Below are 20,126 nucleotides of genomic sequence, written 5' to 3'. Positions count from 1 at the left end.
ACAAAAACTGAATACGGAACCCTGTTTGCATCTCACCCTAGGGATAGAACTCTTTAAAACTCTAAACTACAGCCTTACACCTCCTCCGAAGACTGGATAGAACCCTATATCAAACCCTCAATGCCGGGCAGGGAGGTAATGGGAGAAACTCTAATTCCCTTGCTCGCTCGCCCTCTGGGTGATTCGTTCTCCATTTGGAGACATCCAGCAAAGGGACATCCCGTAAATCATCACCAGACCATTACGAAAAAGACAAACACTGAATACAGAACCCTGTCTGCATCTCACCCTAGGTATAGAACTCTTTTAAACTCTAATCTACATCCTTACCCCTCCTCCGAAGACTGGATAGAACCCTTTATCAAACCCTAAATGCTGGGCAGGGAGGTAATGGGAGGAACTCTAACTCCCTCGCTCGCCCACACTAAGGGCGGCTCATTCGCTGTTTGGAGATATCCAGCCAAGGGACATCACGTAAATCATCCCCAGACCATTACGAAAAAGACAAAAACTGAATACGGAACACTGTCTGCATCTCACCCTAGGTATAGAACTCTTTTAAACTCTAAACCACAGCCCCACCGCTCCTCCAAAGACTGGATAGAACCCTATATCAAACCCTCAATGCCGGGCAGGGAGGGGAGGGGATATGCTCTCACTCCCTCGCTTGCCTGCCCTCAGTCGACTCGTTCTCTGTTTGGAGACATCCAGCCGAGGGACATCCCGTAAATCATCCCCAGACCATTACGAAAAAGACAAACACTGAATACGGAACCCTGTCTACATTTCACACTAGGTATAGAACTCTTTTAAACTCTAAACTACAGCCTTACCCCTCCTCCGAAGACTGGATAGAACCCTATATCAAACGCTCCAAGCTGGGCAGGGAGGTAATGGGAGGAACTCTAACTCCCTCACTCACCCGCCCTAAGGGCGACTCGTTCGCTGTTTGGAGACATCCAGCCAAGGGACATCACGTAAATCATCCCCAGACCATTACGAAAAAGACAAAAACTGAATACGGAACCCTGTCTGCATCTCACCCTAGGTATAGAACTCTTCCAAACTCGAAACTACAGCCCTACCCCTTCTCCAAAGACAGGATAGAACCCTATATCAAACCCTCAATGCCGGGAAGGGAGGGGAGGGGAGGAACTCTCCCTCCCTTGCTTGCCCACCCTCAGGGCGACTCGTTCTCTGTTTGGAGACATCCAGCCGAGGGACATCACGTAAATCATCCCCAGACCGTTACGAAAAAGACAAACACTGAATACGGAACCCTGTCTGCATCTCACCCTAGGTATAGAACTCTTTTAAACTCTAATCTACATCCTTACCCCTCCTCCGAAGACTGGATAGAACCCTTTATCAAACCCTAAATGCTGGGCAGGGAGGTAATGGGAGGAACTCTAACTCCCTCGCTCGCCCACACTAAGGGCGGCTCATTCGCTGTTTGGAGATATCCAGCCAAGGGACATCACGTAAATCATCCCCAGACCATTACGAAAAATACAAAAACTGAATACGGAACACTGTCTGCATCTCACCCTAGGTATAGAACTCTTTTAAACTCTAAACCACAGCCCCACCGCTCCTCCAAAGACTGGATAGAACCCTATATCAAACCCTCAATGCCGGGCAGGGAGGGGAGGGGATATGCTCTCACTCCCTCGCTTGCCTGCCCTCAGTCGACTCGTTCTCTGTTTGGAGACATCCAGCCGAGGGACATCCCGTAAATCATCCCCAGACCATTACGAAAAAGACAAACACTGAATACGGAACCCTGTCTACATTTCACACTAGGTATAGAACTCTTTTAAACTCTAAACTACAGCCTTACCCCTCCTCCGAAGACTGGATAGAACCCTATATCAAACGCTCCAAGCTGGGCAGGGAGGTAATGGGAGGAACTCTAACTCCCTCACTCACCCGCCCTAAGGGCGACTCGTTCGCTGTTTGGAGACATCCAGCCAAGGGACATCACGTAAATCATCCCCAGACCATTACGAAAAAGACAAAAACTGAATACGGAACCCTGTCTGCATCTCACCCTAGGTATAGAACTCTTCCAAACTCGAAACTACAGCCCTACCCCTTCTCCAAAGACAGGATAGAACCCTATATCAAACCCTCAATGCCGGGAAGGGAGGGGAGGGGAGGAACTCTCCCTCCCTTGCTTGCCCACCCTCAGGGCGACTCGTTCTCTGTTTGGAGACATCCAGCCGAGGGACATCACGTAAATCATCCCCAGACCGTTACGAAAAAGACAAACACTGAATACGGAACCCTGTCTGCATCTCACCCTAGGTATAGAACACTTCCAAACTCTAAACTCCAGCCACACCCCTCCTCCAAAGACTTGATAGAACCCTATATCAAACTCTCAATGCCGGGCAGGGAGGGGAGGGGACGAGCTGTCACTCCCTCGCTCGCCCACCCTCAGGGCGATTTGTTCTCCGTTTGGAGACATTCAGCAAAGGGACATCCCGTAAATCATCCCCAGACCATTACGAAAAAGACAAAAACTGAATACGGAACCCTGTTTGAATCTCACCCTAGGTATAGAACTCTTTAAAACTCTAAATTACAACCTTACCCCTCCTCCAAAGACTGGATAGAACCCTATATCAAACCCTCAATGCCGGGAAGGGAGGAAAGGGGAGAAACTCTAATTCCCTCGCTCGCTCGCCCTCTGGGTGATTCGTTCTGCATTTGGAGATATCCAACAACGGGACATCCCTTAAATCATCCCCAGACCATTACGAAAAAGACAAACACTGAATACAGAACCCTGTCTGCATCTCACCCTAGGTATAGAACTCTTTTAAACTCTAATCTACATCCTTACCCCTCCTCCGAAGACTGGATAGAACCCTTTTTCAAACGCTAAATGCTGGGCAGGGAGGTAATGGGAGGAACTCTAACTCCTTCACTCACCCGCCCTAAGGGCGGCTCATTCGCTGTTTGGAGACATCCAGCCAAGGGACATCACGTAAATCATCCCCAGACCATTACGAAAAAGACAAAAACTGAATACGGAACACTGTCTGCATCTCACCCTAGGTATAGAACTCTTTTAAACTCTAAATCACAGCCCCACGCCTCCTCCAAAGACTGGACAGAACCCTATATCAAACCCTCAATGCCGGGCAGGGAGGGGAGGGGAGGAACTCTCACTCCCTCGCTCTCCCACCCTGAGGGCGACTCGTTCGCTGTTTGGAGACATCCAGCCAAGTGACATCCCGTCAATCATCCCCAGACCATTACGAAAAAGACAAACACTGAATACAGAACCCTGTCTGCATCTCACCCTAGGTATAGAACTCTTTTAAACTCTAATCTACATCCTTTCCCCTCCTCCGAAGACTGGATAGAACCCTATATTAAACCCTCAATGCCGGGCAGGGAGAGGAGGGGATATGCTCTCACTCCCTCGCTTGCCCGCCCTCAGGCGACTCGTTCTCTGTTTGGAGACATCCAGCCGAGGGACGTCACGTAAATCATTCCCAGACCATTACGAAATAGACAAACACTGAATACAGAACCCTGTCTGCATCTCACCCTTGGTATAGAACACTTCCAAACTCTAAACTCCAGCCACACCCCTCCTCCAAAGACTGGATAGAACCCTATATCAAACGCTCAATGCCGGGCAGGGAGGTAATGGGAGGAACTCTAACTCCCTCGCTCGCCCGCCCTCAGGGCGACTCGTTCTCTGTTTGGAGACATCCAGCAAAGGGACATCCCGTAAATCATCCCCAGACCATTACGAAAAAGACAAACACTGAATACGGAACCCTGTCTGCATCTCACACTAGGTATAGAACTCTTTTAAACTCCAAACTACAGCCTTACCCCTCCTCCGAAGACTGGATAGAACCCTTTATCAAACCCTCAATGCTGGGCAGGGAGGTAATGGGAGGAACTCTAACTCCCTCGCTCACTCGCCCTAAGGGCGACTCGTTCGCTCTTTGGAGACATCCAGCCAAGGGACATCACGTAAATCAATCCCAGACCATTACGAAAAAGACAAAAACTGAATACGGAACACTGTCTGCATCTCACCTTAGGTATAGAACTCTTCCAAACTCGAAACTACAGCCCCACCCCTTCTCCAAAGACAGGATAGAACCCTATATCAAACCCTCAATGCCGGGAAGGGAGGGGAGGGGATATGCTCTCACTCCCTCGCTTACCCGTCCTCAGTCGACTCGTTCTCTGTTTGGAGACATCCAGCCGAGGGACATCACGTAAATCATCCCCAGACCATTACGAAAAAGACAAACACTGAATACAGAACCCTGTCTGCATCTCACCCTTGGTATAGAACACTTCCAAACTCTAAACTCCAGCCACACCCCTCCTCCAAAGACTGGATAGAACCCTATATCAAACGCTCAATGCCGGGCAGGGAGGTAATGGGAGGAACTCTAACTCCCTCGCTCGCCCGCCCTCAGGGCGACTCGTTCTCTGTTTGGAGACATCCAGCAAAGGGACATCCTGTAAATCATCCCCAGACCATTACGAAAAAGACAAACACTGAATACAGAACCCTGTCTGCATCTCACACTAGGTATAGAACTCTTTTAAACTCCAAACTACAGCCCCACGCCTCCTCCAAAGACTGGATAGAACCCTATATCAAACCCTCAATGCCGGGCACAGAGGGGAGGGGAGGAACTCTCACTCCCTCGCTCGCCCACCCTAAGGGCGACTCGTTCTCTGTTTGGAGACATCCAGCCGAGGGACATCACGTAAATCATCCCCAGACCGTTACGAAAAAGACAAAAACTGAATACAGAACCCTGTCTGCATCTCACCCTAGGTATAGAACACTTCCAAACTCTAAACTCCAGCCACACCCCTCCTCCAAAGACTGGATAGAACCCTATATCAAACTCTCAATGCCGGGCAGGGAGGGGAGGGGACGAGCTCTCACTCCCTCGCTCGCCCACCCTCAGGGCGATTTGTTCTCCGTTTGGAGACATTCAGCAAAGGGACATCCCGTAAATCATCCCCAGACCATTACGAAAAAGACAAACACTGAATACAGAACCCTGTTTGCATCTCACCCTAGGTATAGAACTCTTTAAAACTCTAAACTACAGCCTTACCCCTCCTCCGAAGACTGGATAGAACCCTATATCAAACCCTCAATGCCGGGCAGGGAGGTAATGGGAGAAACTCTAATTCCCTCGCTCGCTCGCCCTCTGGGTGATTCGTTCTCCATTTGGAGACATCCAGCAAAGGGACATCCCGTAAATCATCCCCAGACCATTACGAAAAAGACAAACACTGAATACGGCACACTGTCTGCATCTCACCCTAGGTATAGAACTCTTTTAAACTCTAAACCACAGCCCCACGCCTCCTCCAAAGACTGGACAGAACCCTATATCAAACCCTCAATGCCGGGCAGGGAGGGGAGGAACTCTCACTCCCTCGCTCGCCCAACCTGAGGGCGACTCGTTCGCTGTTTGGAGACATCCAGCCAAGGGACATCCCGTAAATCATCCCCAGACCATTACGAAAAAACAAAGACTGAATACAGAACCCTGTCTGCATCTCACCCTAGGTATAGAACTCTTTTAAACTCTAATCTACATCCTTACCCCTCCTCCGAAGACTGGATAGAACCCTATATTAAACCCTCAATGCCGGGCAGGGAGGGGAGGGGATATGCTCTCACTCCCTCGCTTGCCCGCCCTCAGGCGACTCGTTCTCTGTTTGGAGACATCCAGCCGAGGGACGTCACGTAAATCATTCCCAGACCATTACGAAATAGACAAACACTGAATACAGAACCCTGTCTGCATCTCACCCTTGGTATAGAACACTTCCAAACTCTAAACTCCAGCCACACCCCTCCTCCAAAGACTGGATAGAACCCTATATGAAACGCTCAATGCCGGGCAGGGAGGTAATGGGAGGAACTCTAACTCCCTCGCTCGCCCGCCCTCAGGGCGACTCGTTCTCTGTTTGGAGACATCCAGCAAAGGGACATCCCGTAAATCATCCCCAGACCATTACGAAAAAGACAAACACTGAATACGGAACCCTGTCTGCATCTCACACTAGGTATAGCACTCTTTTAAACTCCAAACTACAGCCTTACCCCTCCTCCGAAGACTGGATAGAACCCTTTATCAAACCCTCAATGCTGGGCAGGGAGGTAATGGGAGGAACTCTAACTCCCTCGCTCACTCGCCCTAAGGGCGACTCGTTCGCTCTTTGGAGACATCCAGCCAAGGGACATCACGTAAATCAATCCCAGACCATTACGAAAAAGACAAAAACAGAATACGGAACCCTGTCTGCATCTCACCTTAGGTACAGAACTCTTCCAAACTCGAAACTACAGCCCCACGCCTTCTCCAAAGACAGGATAGAACCCTATATCAAACCCTCAATGCCGGGAAGGGAGGGGAGGGGATATGCTCTCACTCCCTCGCTTACCCGCCCTCAGTCGACTCGTTCTCTGTTTGGAGACATCCAGCCGAGGGACATCACGTAAATCATCCCCAGACCATTACGAAAAAGACAAACACTGAATACAGAAACCTGTCTGCATCTCACCCTTGGTATAGAACACTTCCAAACTCTAAACTCCAGCCACACCCCTCCTCCAAAGACTGGATAGAACCCTATATCAAACGCTCAATGCCGGCCAGGGAGGTAATGGGAGGAACTCTAACTCCGTCGCTCGCCCGCCCTCAGGGCGACTCGTTCTCTGTTTGGAGACATCCAGCAAAGGGACATCCCGTAAATCATCCCCAGACCATTACGAAAAAGACAAACACTGAATACGGAACCCTGTCTGCATTTCACACTAGGTATAGAACTCTTTTAAACTCTAAACTACAGCCTTACCCCTCCTCCGAAGACTTGATAGAACCCTATATCAAACGCTCCAAGCTGGGCAGGGAGGTAATGGGAGGAACTCTAACTCCCTCACTCACCCGCCCTAAGGGCGACTCGTTCGCTGTTTGGAGACATCCAGCCAAGGGACATCACGTAAATCATCCCCAGACCATTACGAAAAAGACAAAAACTGAATACAGAACCCTGTCTGCATCTCACCCTAGGTATAGAACTCTTTTAAACTCTAAACTACAGCCCCACGCCTCCTCCAAAGACTGGATAGAACCCTATATCAAACCCTCAAAGCCGGGCAGGGAGGGGAGGGGAGGAACTCTCACTCCCTCGCTCGCCCACCCTAAGGGGGACTCGTTCGCTGTTTGGAGACATCCAGCCAAGGGACATCCCGTAAATCATCCCCAGAACATTACGAAAAAGACAAACACTGAATACGGAACCCTGTCTGCATCTCACCTTAGGTATAGAACTCTTCCAAACTCGAAACTACAGCCCCACCCCTTCTCCAAAGACAGGATAGAACCCTATATCAAACCCTCAATGCTGGGAAGGGAGGGGAGGGGAGGAACTCTCCCTCCCTTGCTCGCCCACCCTCAGGGCGACTCGTTATCTGTTTGGAGACATCCAGCCGAGGGACATCACGTAAATCATCCCCAGACCGTTACGAAAAAGACAAAAACTGAATACAGAACCCTGTCTGCATCTCACCCTAGGTATAGAACACTTCCAAACTCTAAACTCCAGCCACACCCCTCCTCCAAAGACTGGATAGAACCCTATATCAAACTCTCAATGCCGGGCAGGGAGGGGAGGGGACGAGCTCTCACTCCCTCGCTCGCCCACTCTCAGGGCGATTTGTTCTCCGTTTGGAGACATTCAGCAAAGGGACATCCCGTAAATCATCCCCAGACCATTACGAAAAAGTCAAAAACTGAATACGGAACCCTGTTTGCATCTCACCCTAGGTATAGAACTCTTTAAAACTCTAAACTACAGCCTTACTCCTCCTCCAAAGACTGGATAGAACCCTATATCAAACCCTCAATGCTGGGCAGGGAGGTAATGGGAGAAACTCTAATTCCCTCGCTCGCTCGCCCTCTGGGTGATTCGTTCTCCATTTCGAGACATCCAGCCAAGGGACATCCCGTAAATCATCCCCAGACCATTACGAAAAAGACAAACACTGAATACAGAACCCTGTCTGCATCTCACCCTAGGTATAGAACTCTTTTAAACTCTAATCTACATCCTTACCCCTCCTCCGAAGTCTGGATAGAACCCTTTATCAAACCCTAAATGCTGGGCAGGGAGGTAATGGGAGGAACTCTAACTCCCTCGCTCTCCCACCCTAAGGGCAGTTCATTCGCTGTTTGGAGACATCCAACCAAGGGACATCACGTAAATCATCCCCAGACCATTACGAAAAAGACAAAAACTGAATACGGAACACTGTCTGCATCTCACCCTAGGTATAGAACTCTTTTAAACTCTAAACTACAGCCCCACCCCTCCTCCAAAGACTGGATAGAACCCTATATCAAACCCTCAATTCCGGGCAGGGAGGTAATGGGAGGAAGTCTAACTCCCTCGCTCGCCCGCCCTCAGGGCGACTCGTTCTCTCTTTGGAGACATCCAGCAAAGGGACATCCCGTAAATCATCCCCAGACCATTACGAAAAAACAAACACTGAATACGGAACCCTGTCTGCATCTCACACTAGGTATAGAACTCTTTTAAACTCTAAACTACAGCCTTACCCCTCGTCCGAAGACTGGATAGAACCCTATATCAAACGCTCAATGCTGGGCTGGGAGGTAATGGGAGGAACTCTAACTCCCTCACTCACCCGCCCTAAGGGCGACTCGTTTGCTGTTTGGAGACATCCAGCCAAGGGACATCACGTAAATCATCCCCAGACCATTACGAAAAAGACAAAAACTGAATACGGAACCCTGTCTGCATCTCACCCTAGCTATAGAACACTTCCAAACTCTAAACTACAGCCCCACGCCTCCTCCAAAGACTGGATAGAACCCTATATCAAACCCTCAATGCCGGGCAGGGAGGGGAGGGGAGGAACTCTCACTCCCTCGCTCGCCCACACTAAGGGCGACTCGTTCGCTGTTTGGAGACATCCAGCCAAGGGACATCCCGTAAATCATCCCCAGAACATTACAAAAAAAAACAAACACTGAATACGGAACCTTGTCTGCATCTCACCTTAGGTATAGAACTCTTCCAAACTCGAAACTACAGCCCCACCCCTTCTCCAAAGACAGGATAGAACCCTATATCAAACCCTCAATGCCGGGAAGGGAGGGGAGGGGAGGAACTCTCCCTCCCTTGCTCGCCCACCCTCAGGGCGACTCGTTCTCTGTTTGGAGACATCCAGCCGAGGGACATCACGTAAATCATCCCCAGACCGTTACGAAAAAGACAAAAACTGAATACAGAACCCTGTCTGCATCTCACCCTAGGTATAGAACACTTCCAAACTCTAAACTCCAGCCACACCCCTCCTCCAAAGACTGGATAGAACCCTATATCAAACTCTCAATGCCGGGCAGGGAGGGGAGGGGACGAGCTCTCACTCCCTCGCTCGCCCACCCTCAGGGCGATTTGTTCTCCGTTTGGAGACATTCAGCAAAGGGACATCCTGTAAATCATCCCCAGACCATTACGAAAAAGACAAAAACTGAATACGGAACCCTGTTTGCATCTCACCCTAGGTATAGAACTCTTTAAAACTCTAAACTACAGCCTTACCCCTCCTCCGAAGACTGGATAGAACCCTATATCAAACCCTCAATGCCGGGCAGGGAGGTAATGGGAGAAACTCTAATTCCCTCGCTCGTTCGCCCTCTGGGTGATTCGTTCTCCATTTCGAGACATCCAGCAACGGGACATCCCGTAAATCATCCCCAGACCATTACGGAAAAGACAAACACTGAATACAGAACCCTGTCTGCATCTCACCCTAGGTATAGAACTCTTTTAAACTCTAATCTACATCCTTACCCCTCCTCCGAAGACTGGATAGAACCCTTTATCAAACCCTAAATGCTGGGCAGGGAGGTAATGGGAGGAACTCTAACTCCCTCGCTCGTCCACCCTAAGGGCGGCTCATTCGCTGTTTGGAAACATCCAGCCAAGGGACATCACGTAAATCATCCCCAGACCATTACGAAAAAGACAAACACTGAATACAGAACCCTGTCTGCACCTCTCCCTAGGTATAGAACTCTTTAAAACTCTAAACTACAGCCTTACCCCTCCTCCAAAGACTGGATAGAACCCTATATCAAACCCTCAATGCCGGGCAGGGAGGTAATGGGAGAAACTCTAATTCCCTCGATCGCTCGCCCTCTGGGTGATTCGTTCTCCATTTGGAGACATCCAGTAAAGGGACATCCCGTAAATCATCCCCAGACCATTAAGAAAAAGACAAACACTGAATACAGAACCCTGTCTGCATCTCACCCTAGGTATAGAACTCTTTTAAACTCTAATCTACATCCTTACCCCTCCTCCGAAGACTCGATAGAACCCTTTATCAAACCCTAAATGCTGGGCAGGGAGGTAATGGGAGGAACTCTAACTCCCTCGCTCGCCCACACTAAGGGCGGCTCGTTCGCTGTTTGGAGACATCCAGCCAAGGGACATCACGTAAATCATCACGAGAGCATTACGAAAAAGACAAAAACTGAATACGGAACACTGTCTGCATCTCACCCTAGGTATAGAACTCTTTTAAACTCTAAACCACAGCCCCACCACTCCTCCAAAGACTGGATAGAACCCTATATCAAACCCTCAATGCCGGGCAGGGAGGGGAGGGGATATGCTCTCACTCCCTTGCTTGCCCACCCTCAGTCGACTCGTTCTCTGTTTGGAGACATCCAGCCGAGGGACATCACGTAAATCATCCCCAGACCATTACGAAAAAGACAAACACTGAATACAGAACCCTATCTGCATCTCACCCTTGGTATAGAACACTTCCAAACTCTAAACTCCAGCCACACCCCTCCTCCAAAGACTGGATAGAACCCTATATCAAACGCTCAATGCTGGGCAGGGAGGTAATGGGAGGAACTCTAACTCCCTCACTCACCCGCCCTAAGGGCGACTCGTTCGCTGTTTGGAGACATCCAGCCAAGGGACATCACGTAAATCATCCACAGACCATTACGAAAAAGACAAAAACTGAATACGGAACACTGCCTGCATCTCACCCTAGGTATAGAACTCTTTTAAACTCTAAACTACAGCCCCACGCCTCCTCCAAAGACTGGATAGAACCCTATATCAAACCCTCAATGCCGGGCAGGGAGGGGAGGGGAGGAACTCTCCCTCCCTTGCTCGCCCACCCTCAGGGCGACTCGTTCTCTTTTTGGAGACATCCAGCCGAGGGACATCACGTAAATCATCCCCAGACCGTTACGAAAAAGACAAAAACTGAATACAGAACCCTGTCTGCATCTCACCCTAGGTATAGAACACTTCCAAACTCTAAAGTCCAGCCACACCCCTCCTCCAAAGACTGGATAGAACCCTATATCAAACTCTCAATGCTGGGCAGGGAGGTAATGGGAGAAACTCTAATTCCCTCGCTCGCTCGCCCTCTGGGTGATTTGTTCTCCATTTGGAGACATCCAGCAAAGGGACATCCCGTAAATCATCCCCAGACCATTACGAAAAAGACAAACACTGAATACAGAACCCTGTCTGCATCTCACCCTAGGTATAGAACTCTTTTAAACTCTAATCTACATCCTTACCCCTCCTCCGAAGACTGGATAGAACCCTTTATCAAACGCTAAATGCTGGGCAGAGAGGTAATGGGAGGAACTCTAACTCCCTCGCTCGCCCACCCTAAGGGCAGCTCATTCGCTGTTTGGAGACATCCAGCCAAGGGACATCACGTAAATCATCCCCAGACCGTTACAAAAAAGACAAAAACTGAATACGGAACACTGTCTGCATCTCACCCTAGGTATAGAACTCTTTTAAACTCTAAACTACAGCCTTACCCCTCCTCCGAAGACTGCATAGAACCCTATATCAAACGCTCAATGCTGGGCAGGGAGGTAGTGGGAGGAACTCTAACTCCCTCGCTCACCCGCCTTAAGGGCGACTCGTACGCTGTTTGGAGACATCCAGCCAAGGGACATCACATAAATCATCCCCAGACCATTACGAAAAAGACAAACACTGAATACGGAAACCTGTCTGCATCTCACCCTAGGTATAGAACTCTTTTAAACTCTAAACTACAGCCGCACGCCTCCTCCAAAGACTGGATAGAACCCTATATCAAACCCTCAATGCCGGGCAGGGAGGGGAGGGGAGGAACTGTCACTCCCTCGCTCTCCCACCCTATGGGCGACTCGTTCGCTGTTTGGAGACATCCAGCCAAGTGACATCCCGTAAAACATCCCCAGACCATTACGAAAAAGACAAACACTGAATACAGAACCCTGTCTGCATCTCACCCTAGGTATAGAACTCTTTTAAACTCTAATCTACATCCTTACCCCTCCTCCAAAGACTGGATAGAACCCTATATCAAACCCTGAATGCCGGGCAGGGAGCGGAGGGGATATGCTCTCACTCCCTCGCTTGCCCGCCCTCAGGCGACTCGTTCTCTGTTTGGAGACATCCAGCCGATGGACATCACGTAAATCATCCCCAGACCATTACGAAAAAGACAAACACTGAATACAGAACCCTGTCTGCATCTCACCCTTGGTTAAGAACACTTCCAAACTCTAAACTCCAGCCACACCCCTCCTCCAAAGACTGGATAGAACCCTATATCAAACGCTCAATGCCGGGCAGGGAGGTAATGGGAGGAACTCTAACTCCATTGCTCGCCCGCCCTCAGGGCGACTCGTTCTCTGTTTGGAGACATCCAGCAAAGGGACATCACGTAAACCATCCCCAGACCATTACGAAAAAGACAAAAACTGAATACGGAACCCTGTCTGCATCTCACCCTAGGTATAGAACTCTTTTAAACTCTAATCTACATCCTTACCCCTCCTCCGAAGACTGGATAGAACCCTATATCAAACCCTCAATGCCGGGCAGGGAGTGGAGGGGATATGCTCTCATTCCCTCGCTTGCCCGCCCTCAGGCGACTCGTTCTCTGTTTGGAGACATCCAGCCGAGGGACATCATGTAAATCATCCCCAGACCATTACGAAAAAGACAAAAACTGAATACAGAACCCTGTCTGCATCAAACCCTTGGTATAGAACACTTCCAAACTCTAAACTCCAGCCACACCCCTCCTCCAAAGACTGGATAGAACCCTATATCAAACGCTCAATGCCGGGCAGGGAGGTAATGGGAGGAACTCTAACTCCCTCGCTCGCCCACCCTCAGGGCGACTCGTTCTCTGTTTGGAGACATCCAGCAAAGGGACATCCCGTAAATCATCCCCAGACCATTACGAAAAAGACAAAAACTGAATACGGAACCCTGTCTGCATCTCACACTAGGTATAGAACTCTTTTAAACTCCAAACTACAGCCTTACCCCTCCTCCGAAGACTGGATAGAACCCTATATCAAACCCTCAATGCTGGGCAGGGAGGTAATGGGAGGAACTCTAACTCCCTCGCTCACTCGCCCTAAGGGCGACTCGTTCGCTGTTTGGAGACATCCAGCCAAGGGACATCACGTAAATCATCCCCAGACCATTACGAAAAAGACAAAAACTGAATACGGAACCCTGTCTGCATCTCACCCTAGGTATAGAACTCTTTTAAACTCTAATCTACATCCTTACCCCTCCTCCGAAGACTGGATAGAACCCGTTATCAAACCCTAAATGCTGGGCAGAGAGGTAATGGGAGGAACTCTAACTCCCTCGCTCGCCCACCCTAAGGGCGGCTCATTCGCTGTTTGGAGACATCCAGCCGAGGGACATCACGTAAATCATCCCCAGACCATTACGAAAAAGACAAAAACTGAATACGGAACACTGTCTCCATCTCACCCTAGGTATAGAACTCTTTTAAACTCTAAACTACAGCCTTACCCCTCCTCCGAAGACTGGATAGAACCCTATATCAAACGCTCAATGCTGGGCAGGGAGGTAGTGGGAGGAACTCTAACTCCCTCGCTCACCCGCCCTAAGGGCGACTCGTACGCTGTTTGGAGACATCCAGCCAAGGGACATCCCGTAAATCATCCCCAGACCATTACGAAAAAGACAAACACTGAATACGGAACCCTGTCTGCATCTCACCCTAGGTATAGAACTCTTTTAAACTCTATGTCATGGGCTGGGCCCGCCCAAGCTGGGAGTCCAGGTACTAGCACGCAGCCAAGGGGTGTTCAAAAGTCACAAGCCAGGTCCAGTCCGTAGTCAGAGCACAAGGTTAATGCCAGGGTTGCCTCCAGGATCCAAAAAGCCAAGCCAAGTCCAGTCCGTAAGTCAGAGCACGAGGGTATCAAGTCAAGGTGCAGGCAAGAGCAAGACACAAGGTACCAGGGAGTGGTTGCAGGTAGTTGACACGTTGCTTCCACGCCTGGCAGTTGCTCCTGACTGGCTTTTATAGCCAGGCGTGATTTTCAGCCAGCTGCTGGGGCTCCATCCTGATGCTACTCGTCATCACTCTCCAGCAGCTGGCGTTGGCTCAGGAGACGAGCACTGCGCCGTCTCTCCTGCAGTTCCAGTCTCTGGCGCTGCCTGCGGCGCTCTCTAGGTGTGGGTGACCCTGGGGGGGTGGAAGCAACTGGCTGGGCTTCCCCTGTGGTGCTGGCAGTCCCTGACTGAGCCTCCCCTGTGGAAGTTCCTGGCTGAGCTTCCCCTGTGGTATTGGGGCTAGAGGGTGCTGGTGTCTCAGCTGCTAGCTGTGAGCCTTGATCAGCCAGCAGCTGCTGCTCATGATTGCTGGCTTCTGCTGAGTCAGGGCTAGGGCTGGCTACACAGAACTCTTCTTCTCCTGAGGAGTCCTGGCTGGCTACATGAGGCTCCTCTCCTCCAGAGGAGACCTCACTCTCAGACTGGGCTATGACACTCTAAACTACAGCCGCACGCCTCATCCAAAGACTGGATAGAACCCTATATCAAACCCTCAATGCCGGGCAGGGAGGGGAGGGGAGGAACTGTCACTCCCTCGCTCTCCCACCCTATGGGCGACTCGTTCGCTGTTTGGAGACATCCAGCCAAGTGACATCCCGTAAAACATCCCCAGACCATTACGAAAAAGACAAACACTGAATACAGAACCCTGTCTGCATCTCACCCTAGGTATAGAACTCTTTTAAACTCTAATCTACATCCTTACCCCTCCTCCGAAGACTGGATAGAACCCTATATCAAAACCTCAATGCCGGGCAGGGAGCGGAGGGGATATGCTCTCACTCCCTCGCTTGCCCGACCTCAGGCGACTCGTTCTCTGTTTGGAGACATCCAGCCGAGGGACATCATGTAAATCATCCCCAGACCATTACGAAAAAGACAAACACTGAATACAGAACCCTGTCTGCATCAAACCCTTGGTATAGAACACTTCCAAACTCTAAACTCCAGCCACACCCCTCCTCCAAAGACTGGATAGAACCCTATATCAAACGCTCAATGCCGGGCAGGGAGGTAATGGGAGTAACTCTAACTCCATTGCTCGCCCGCCCTCAGGGCGACTCATTCTCTGTTTGGAGACATCCAGCAAAGGGACATCACGTAAACCATCCCCAGACCATTACGAAAAAGACAAAAACTGAATACGGAACCCTGTCTGCATCTCACCCTAGGTATAGAACTCTTTTAAACTCTAATCTACATCCTTACCCCTCCTCCGAAGACTGGATAGAACCCTATATCAAACCCTCAATGCCGGGCAGGGAGCGGAGGGGATATGCTCTCACTCCCTCGCTTGCCCGCCCTCAGGCGACTCGTTCTCTGTTTGGAGACATCCAGCCGAGGGACATCATGTAAATCATCCCCAGACCATTACGAAAAAGACAAAAACTGAATACAGAACCCTGTCTGCATCAAACCCTTGGTATAGAACACTTCCAAACTCTAAACTCCAGCCACACCCCTCCTCCAAAGACTGGATAGAACCCTATATCAAACGCTCAATGCCGGGCAGGGAGGTAATGGGAGGAACTCTAACTCCCTCGCTCGCCCACCCTCAGGGCGACTCGTTCTCTGTTTGGAGACATCCAGCAAAGGGACATCCCGTAAATCATCCCCAGACCATTACGAAAAAGTCAAACACTGAATACGGAACCCTGTCTGCATCTCACCCTAGGTATAGAACTCTTTTAAAGTCTAATCTACATCCTTACCCCTCCTCCGAAGACTGGATAGAACCCTATATCAAACCCTAAATGCTGGGCAGAGAGGTAATGGGAGGAACTCTAACTCCATTGCTCGCCCGCCCTCAGGGCGACTCGTTCTCTGTTTGGAGACATCCAGCAAAGGGACATCCCGTAAATCATCCCCAGACCATTACGAAAAAGACAAACACTGAATACGGAACCCTGTCTGCATCTCACACTAGGTATAGAACTCTTTTAAACTCCAAACTACAGCCTTACCCCTCCTCCGAAGACTGGATAGAACCCTATATCAAACCCTCAATGCTGGGCAGGGAGGTAATGGGAGGAACTCTAACTCCCTCGCTCACTCGCCCTAAGGGCGACTCGTTCGCTGTTTGGAGACATCCAGCAAAGGGACATCACGTAAACCATCCCCAGACCATTACGAAAAAGACAAAAACTGAATACGGAACCCTGTCTGCATCTCACCCTAGGTATAGAACTCTTTTAAACTCTAATCTACATCCTTACCCCTCCTCCGAAGACTGGATAGAACCCGTTATCAAACCCTAAATGCTGGGCAGAGAGGTAATGGGAGGAACTCTAACTCCCTCGCTCGCCCACCCTAAGGGCGGCTCATTCGCTGTTTGGAGACATCCAGCCAAGGGACATCACGTAAATCATCCCCAGACCATTACGAAAAAGACAAAAACTGAATACGGAACACTGTCTGCATCTCACCCTAGGTATAGAACTCTTTTAAACTCTAAACTACAGCCTTACCCCTCCTCCGAAGACTGGATAGAACCCTATATCAAACGCTCAATGCTGGGCAGGGAGGTAGTGGGAGGAACTCTAACTCCCTCGCTCACCCGCCCTAAGGGCGACTCGTACGCTGTTTGGAGACATCCAGCCAAGGGACATCACGTAAATCATCCCCAGACCATTACGAAAAAGACAAACACTGAATACGGAACCCTGTCTGCATCTCACCCTAGGTATAGAACTCTTTTAAACTCTAAACTACAGCCGCACGCCTCATCCAAAGACTGGATAGAACCCTATATCAAACCCTCAATGCCGGGCAGGGAGGGGAGGGGAGGAACTGTCACTCCCTCGCTCTCCCACCCTATGGGCGACTCGTTCGCTGTTTGGAGACATCCAGCCAAGTGACATCCCGTAAAACATCCCCAGACCATTACGAAAAAGACAAACACTGAATACAGAACCCTGTCTGCATCTCACCCTAGGTATCCTTACCCCTCCTCCGAAGACTGGATAGAACCCTATATCAAACCCTCAATGCCGGGCAGGGAGTGGAGGGGATATGCTCTCACTCCCTTGCTTGCCCGCCCTCAGGCGACTCGTTCTCTGTTTGGAGACATCCAGCCGAGGGACATCACGTAAATCATCCCCAGACCATTACGAAAAAGACAAACACTGAATACAGAACCCTGTCTGCATCTCACCCTTGGTATAGAACACTTCCAAACTCTAAACTCCAGCCACACCCCTCCTCCAAAGACTGGATAGAACCCTATATCAAACGCTCAATGCCGGGCAGGGAGGTAATGGGAGGAACTCTAACTCCATTGCTCGCCCGCCCTCAGGGCGACTCGTTCTCTGTTTGGAGACATCCAGCAAAGGGACATCCCGTAAATCATCCCCAGACCATTACGAAAAAGACAAACACTGTATACGGAACCCTGTCTGCATCTCACACTAGGTATAGAACTCTTTTAAACTCCAAACTACAGCCTTACCCCTCCTCCGAAGACTGGATAGAACCCTATATCAAACCCTCAATGCTGGGCAGGGAGGTAATGGGAGGAACTCTAACTCCCTCGCTCACTCGCCCTAAGGGCGACTCGTTCGCTGTTTGGAGACATCCAGCAAAGGGACATCACGTAAACCATCCCCAGACCATTACGAAAAAGACAAAAACTGAATACGGAACCCTGTCTGCATCTTACCCTAGGTATAGAACTCTTTTAAACTCTAATCTACATCCTTACCCCTCCTCCGAAGACTGGATAGAACCCTATATCAAACCCTCAATGCCGGGCAGGGAGCGGAGGGGATATGCTCTCACTCCCTCGCTTGCCCGCCCTCAGGCGACTCGTTCTCTGTTTGGAGACATCCAGCCGAGGGACATCATGTAAATCATCCCCAGACCATTACGAAAAAGACAAACACTGAATACAGAACCCTGTCTGCATCAAACCCTTGGTATAGAACACTTCCAAACTCTAAACTCCAGCCACACCCCTCCTCCAAAGACTGGATAGAACCCTATATCAAACGCTCAATGCCGGGCAGGGAGGTAATGGGAGGAACTCTAACTCCCTCGCTCGCCCACCCTCAGGGCGACTCGTTCTCTGTTTGGAGACATCCAGCAAAGGGACATCCCGTAAATCATCCCCAGACCATTACGAAAAAGACAAACACTGAATACGGAACCCTGTCTGCATCTCACACTAGGTATAGAACTCTTTTAAACTCCAAACTACAGCCTTACCCCTCCTCCGAAGACTGGATAGAACCCTATATCAAACCCTCAATGCTGGGCAGGGAGGTAATGGGAGGAACTCTAACTCCCTCGCTCACTCGCCCTAAGGGCGACTCGTTCGCTGTTTGGAGACATCCAGCCAAGGGACATCACGTAAATCATCCCCAGACCATTACGAAAAAGACAAAAACTGAATACGGAACCCTGTCTGCATCTCACCCTAGGTATAGAACTCTTTTAAACTCTAAACTACAGCCTTACCCCTCCTCCGAAGACTGGATAGAACCCTATATCAAACGCTCAATGCTGGGCAGGGAGGTAGTGGGAGGAACTCTAACTCCCTCGCTCACCCGCCCTAAGGGCGACTCGTACGCTGTTTGGAGACATCCAGCCAAGGGACATCACGTAAATCATCCCCAGACCATTACGAAAAAGACAAAAACTGAATACGGAACACTGTCTGCATCTCACCCTAGGTATAGAACTCTTTTAAACTCTAAACTACAGCCTTACCCCTCCTCCGAAGACTGGATAGAACCCTATATCAAACGCTCAATGCTGGGCAGGGAGGTAGTGGGAGGAACTCTAACTCCCTCGCTCACCCGCCCTAAGGGCGACTCGTACGCTGTTTGGAGACATCCAGCCAAGGGACATCATGTAAATCATCCCCAGACCATTACGAAAAAGACAAACACTGAATACGGAACCCTGTCTGCATCTCACCCTAGGTATAGAACTCTTTTAAACTCTAAACTACAGCCGCACGCCTCCTCCAAAGACTGGATAGAACCCTATATCAAACCCTCAATGCCGGGCAGGGAGGGGAGGGGAGGAACTGTCACTCCCTCGCTCTCCCACCCTATGGGCGACTCGTTCGCTGTTTGGAGACATCCAGCCAAGTGACATCCCGTAAAACATCCCCAGACCATTACGAAAAAGACAAACACTGAATACAGAACCCTGTCTGCATCTCACCCTAGGTATAGAACTCTTTTAAACTCTAATCTACATCCTTACCCCTCCTCCGAAGACTGGATAGAACCCTATATCAAACCCTCAATGCCGGGCAGGGAGCGGAGGGGATATGCTCTCACTCCCTCGCTTGCCCGCCCTCAGGCGACTCGTTCTCTGTTTGGAGACATCCAGCCGAGGGACATCACGTAAATCATCCCCAGACCATTACGAAAAAGACAAACACTGAATACAGAACCCTGTCTGCATCTCACCCTTGGTATAGAACACTTCCAAACTCTAAACTCCAGCCACACCCCTCCTCCAAAGACTGGATAGAACCCTATATCAAACGCTCAATGCCGGGCAGGGAGGTAATGGGAGGAACTCTAACTCCATTGCTCGCCCGCCCTCAGGGCGACTCGTTCTCTGTTTGGAGACATCCAGCAAAGGGACATCCCGTAAATCATCCCCAGACCATTACGAAAAAGACAAACACTGAATACGGA

This window comes from Eublepharis macularius, unplaced genomic scaffold, assembly GCF_028583425.1.
Source record: "Eublepharis macularius isolate TG4126 unplaced genomic scaffold, MPM_Emac_v1.0 Eublepharis_29, whole genome shotgun sequence".
NCBI lineage: Eukaryota > Metazoa > Chordata > Lepidosauria > Squamata > Eublepharidae > Eublepharis > Eublepharis macularius.
This window is presented reverse-complemented; position numbering follows the sequence as displayed.